Raw genomic sequence first — 6006 nt, forward strand, 5'->3', positions numbered from 1 at the left:
TGTAGATTTGATGGGTCATACAGATACTTTGGGTCCAAGATTCCTCACTTTTTGGGAGTAGGGGTCGTGCTTGGTCATGCGTAGCCTTTGACATATTTTTTTTGAAAGAAATCTTTTGACATATTTCTCGAGTTTTAGCTTAATCATTCCGTTCTAGTAAATGTTTCGAAAACTGATTTCTAGCAATTTTATAGAATCTTTTGGGTAAAACGAGGTAAGAATTTTTTGAAATTACCTAAATATTCCTTGCTAGTCAGTTTTAGACAAAAGAATTTTTCAAAACTTTGGCACTTTACGGTTATTTGTCCTTAAACCTTTACCCAATACCCCACACTTAGAAGAACATTGTCCCTAATGTTCTCTGAAATAGAATATTTTAATATTTTATAAATTAAGGACAGTGTTTCTAAAATCTCCAAGTTTGGTGCGGGGATGACCCCACACTTAGAGGTTTTAGTGCATGATAATTGAAAATAGATTTGAGGAAAGATTACTTCCTTATGATCAGGTTACTCTCCTAGTGCTGGGCTTTCGTATGGTCGTGCTCCTAATGCTGGAAAGGACCAGTCTCTTTGATAAAATTCTATATGAAGAACAGAAGAGAGTAGCATTTCCACTAAATATATAACTTTTTATACAATGCATTTAAAAGAAAAAAAAGAAAAAAAGTAAAGTAGTCTACGGAATACTATCCTGGCCAATGTGTCGATCAGTGTTTGCGAAGTATCCATTAGGTCCGAAGAGATCATCGTCATCCTCAAGTCTTGGCAAATACTCAAGCGGCTGTCTTGCATCCATCTCAGGACTCAAAAGGTGTCTAGACAAAGGTCCGATAACAACTTTAGGTGTGATAGGCTCGGGAATGGCTCCTCATCAGGGATGTTCTCGGTAATCTCAAAAACCTGGGGCTGTGGGTGGCTTTACTAAGATAGGCACTGTCACTAAGTGGCAGCCCTTAAGTGGCTCATGAACAGGGACCATCTCCATGACTGGGGCAGGCAAAACAGCTAATACAGGAGGCGTGATGGGAGCAACGTGAGTTGGAACGGTGGTTGAGGCAACTGAATGGACTGAGACTGGAGTGGAGCGCCTGGGAGTAGCTTGTTGTGTTGGCTGAACACGGCATGCTAGTCTGAATGGCGAAGGGCCTAGAACACTCTTGGGCATCCATTCACGCTGATGGTATGCTCTGAGAGCTCGATAATGTCTCTGCAGGTCTCAGAGTAATGCCCATGCAACATCTGGGTCATTCAAGGTGGCTCCATAATGAATCACAGTCTGCAGCTCACGTGTCTCTACTAGCTCCGGATACTCAGCTGGTCTCAAAGCTAAACGCCTTGAGCATCGTACTTGAGGGGCTGGCGGTGTCGTATTGATGTCCTCCTCAACATTCTCAAGGATCATACGCCTTGGACCTAACTATCCTGTAGATGGCCTAAACTGATCTGTGCTGCTCTCTGATAGACGCTGAGAGTCCTTCTCCTGCGAACTAGAATACAATAGAAAGCTCCCGATCCTGGTATTTTGCCTGAATACATTCAACAAACTCCTAAGTACTAAGCGCAAGTATGGCGCTTAGGGTTAGTACACAGAGATAATATTTTGTAAAATAAAAATAATTTGAAATAAAATAATAAAAAGGATAAGCAAGGGGTGCCTCCCAAGAGCGCTTTTTGTTTATCAAGTCAATACAGCTCGACTTTTCTTGTCAGGTCTTCAGAATGGATCAAAGGAGAAAAGGTGCTCATCCTTGTCGTAGTATTCTAAATAAGCTTTCAATCAGTGGCCGTTGACTTTGAAGTTGCTAGTAGGCCCTTCTATATCTACGGCTCCATGTGGAAAAGCATGTATAACTTTGTATGGCCCACTCCATTTTGATCTGAATTTTCCAGCGAACTTCTTGAATCGAGAATTAAAGAGTAGAACTTATCTCCAGGAGCGAACTTCATAGGTATCAGTTTTGCATCATGTGTGAGTTTTGTTTCTTCCTTGTAGATATATGACATCTCGTAAGCTTGGTCTCTTAATTCAGCGAGTTCATTCATTTGCATCTTCCGATGCCTAGCGGTTACTGAAGGATCAAGGTTACAAGTCTTCAATGCACATAGCGCTTTATACTCTAGTTCCATCGGAAGGTGACAGGCTTTCCCATATATCATGCGGTAGTGTGTAGTTCCTAGAGAATTCTTGTAAGCAGTCCGGAATGCTCACAGAGCATCATCTAGTTTTTCAGCCCATTTATTCCCATGATGGCCGACGATGCGTTCTAAAATTCTCTTGAGTGCTCTATTGGTGACCTCTTCTTGTCCATTAGTCTGCGGATTATAGGCAGTGGACATCTTGTGGGTAACTCTGTATTGTTACATCACCTTCATAAACTGGGTATTAAAGAAGTGTGTGCCTCTATCACTTATTATAGCGCGGGGAGCTCCAAATCGGCAGAAGAGTCTTTTCAGGAAGTTGGTGACGACCTTGGAATCATTTGTTGGAAATGCTTGGGCTTCAACCCATCTGGAGACGTAATCTACTGCTACGAGGACATATTCTTTCCCATTAGACTTAGGGAATGGCCCCATAAAGTCTAATCCCCATATATTGAAGATCTCGCAAGCTTGGATATTAGTCTGAGGCATCTAATTCTTCATAGAGATAATACATTGTCTTAGGCATGCGTCGCAACTCTTTACAAGCTCTTGTGCATCTCGGAATATAGACGGCCAATAAAATCCCGATTCGTAGACTTTTCTTGCGATTAAGTTTGCTCCATGATGACCTCCAGTTGGCCCGTGGTGATATTGGTGAAGAATCCCTGTTGCTTGTTTCTCATCTACGCACCTCCTGATTTGTAACATCCCAACCCGTTAACCAACCAAATACGCGTAAAAAAAAATTTGTATACTCAGTGTAGTGCGCAGTGCGCACCACCCTCTGTGCGCGGCGCGCACAGAGGCCTGGACAGTTCTGATCAACTTGTTCGTTTCACGCGAAAAGATCTTCGACTTCCCGACACAATTAGACCAAACGGTTTTCACAACAATTATAATAATTAAAACTAACACGTTTTGATAATAAACAAGTTTTAAGACACCGGGTCCACATCAGCCCGTTTTACGAGTTAAGTACGAAATACAATTTTTGACCCCAGTTTCTAACACAAAATAAAAGTCGAGCATGGCGATTGGGGATACGCTACCCAATCCTAATCCAAATCCAAAGCAAGTCCACTAATCCCCGTGCTCACCCGAGCCACCGTCTCCAAAGCAAATCTATAAAAAAGGTAAACAACGAGAGGGTAAGCTAACGCTTAGTGAATGCAATAATTATACATATACATATATAATATACCTACTTGCATACACTTACACAAATACCTCATACACGCTAGCAAGTTACATAGCATACCTTCGCAAGTATAACTCTAAATTCTTCAAGACCACAAGCTAGCACCACAACAACATATATATAACTCGAATAATATAAAATGTTACACTACAACACGTCACCATGGTTAACCGATCACACAAGGGAATGGTACTTCGAATTTCCCACCGGTATTGATAACAACCGTTAGTGTACAACGAAATATATCACTAATCCCTAGGCCATTCGGACAACAAAATATCCGTTCAAAGAAATTGTTAGTGTACAACGAAATATATCACTAACTCTTGGTCGGATTGGACAACGAAATATCCGTTCAAAGCAATCGTTAGTGTACAACGAAATATATCACTAACTCTTGGTCGGATTGGACAACGAAATGTCCATCATTAGTGTACAACGAAATATATCACTAACTCTTGGGCAATTTGGACAACGAAATATCCATCGTTAGTGTACAACGAAATATATCACTAACTTTGGTGGTATAGACAACGCATACCCGGCCCCTCCTCCGCCCTACAAATAGATACATTATATACGCATATGTATAATCATTCCACTCACCTTGTCGCCTTGATGAAATGCTACCGAATAATCCGCAACTCGCCGATGAAATGTACCTATTCCATCATCACAATTACAACAACACACTTAGAGTGGATTTACAAACCAACTCAATTCGACCCTTAGTGCAAATTCGACCAATTGCACTTACAAACCCAAAACGCGCCCAAACTAACCAATAATCACTAACACAAGTGAAAATGGTCTTATTATGCCAATTGAACCCAATCTTAAGTGTTAAACACTTATCATTCTGAAAATCAACCAAAACCCCAATTTTGACTCATTTCCAAAATTAGTCTTTCAAATACACAAAATGGGTTCCAAAATTAGTCTTTCAAACACTTCCATAATCACTAATCCTAGTGATTAAACCCAAATACAAGTCTTAATCATGGCCAATTTGTTCACCAACCCAAAATCCACCAACAACAACCAATAACCCGATTATTAGCATCAATAAACTCACTTCATGAGTTTAAATGGGTTTCCTAACAATTTTAAGTTCAAACCCTAACTTTGAATATCAAATCAAACAATTAAATTCGGAATTAGAACTTACCACAACAACCAAAACGTAGCTAGGAACGAGGTGAACAACTTTAAAACCCGAGACTTTGATCAATTCAAGCTCCTTCTTCTCCAAAACCCCAATTCTCTCTCTAGACTTCTCTCTCTCTCTCTAAGAATGGATGAGAGTGATGAATGGATGTGAAAATGATCCAAAGTTGGATCCAAACCAACTGATAAAGCTCACAGATCCGGCCTCAAGAGAAATGACCAAATTGCCCTTCATTAAACTCAAAATTAGAAAAAGTAGAATTCTGTCGCTGGGCAAGTGCGCTGAGCGCACACCTAAAGGGTGCGCGGCGCGCACTACAGTGCTGAACCGATTCTGACCTTTTTGATTTATACCACGCTTCACCCATTATACGCACATCATTTTAACTCTAAGTACCATAAATATTTGGGTGTTACAACTCTCCCCCACTTAGAATCGATCACGTCCTCGTGATCCTCGTCACTTAACCGTCCGGATCTACACTCCACGATCATCAACATAAGTTCCAAATTCGATCTCCACCACATTACGCATTAATCCGAAGATTATTCCAATAACTAAAAACACACTTGTACGCGTTCCGAAACGTGCAATACATACAACATCCGAAATCCATAACGATCACTTGGAATACGCGAGACCGCCACGTACTCTTCCAACTTCTCTAGGCAATCCTTCTCTAAGAGTCACCATTAATAACCAAATCGTCACCCACGATCTATTAAAATTCACAAATTCAAGCACAAGAATTTGTTAAATCCCTCCAATAGGGAAAACTCAACCGATCTCGTACCGAGATATCAATCCCTGGACGTACTCTTACCAAGTACAATGCTAAGAACAACCAAGTCTTAACCTAAGGTCAACGACCCAAACGATGAACACCAAGCAAAAACGAATCCTTACGGATAACACTTACCCCTAGCATCCCCCGTAGTGCGCAAACACGGCTAGTACGCAACTATCGTACATCGTAAGCAAGTGACCAAAACCGCTAACGTCCAAATCGACGAAGGCATCACATGTTCAAATCGTGTGAGTAAAACACGGCTATTACTCACAATCATACGTACAAACACGACTATGTGTATAAATATGGAATGTGGACAACACATGAATGGTACTCCCATTCCGATATGGTTATACCACGATTAACCAATAATACAGGGGAATGGTACTTCGAATTTCCCATCGGTGTTCCCAACAACCGTTAGTGTACAACGAAATATAACACTAACCCCCGAGGTGTTCCAAAACGGCTATGCAATACTATTACCAACGTGTGAGTAAAAATCGGCTATTATTCACCACCATGTACACAAAATGGCTATGTGCACAATTCATACGGTCAATTAACATCATAAACCTACAAGTAACGGTTCTTTCCGAAAACCGCTCACCATCAATCACAACCAAGAGTGGTTAACTAAGAGCTAATCCTTCCGGATATCACTCATCACCTATCGCTAGTCAAACGCGGTCAACCTAGAGATAAC

The sequence above is a fragment of the Rutidosis leptorrhynchoides genome, chromosome 6, assembly GCF_046630445.1.
Source record: "Rutidosis leptorrhynchoides isolate AG116_Rl617_1_P2 chromosome 6, CSIRO_AGI_Rlap_v1, whole genome shotgun sequence".
NCBI lineage: Eukaryota > Viridiplantae > Streptophyta > Magnoliopsida > Asterales > Asteraceae > Rutidosis > Rutidosis leptorrhynchoides.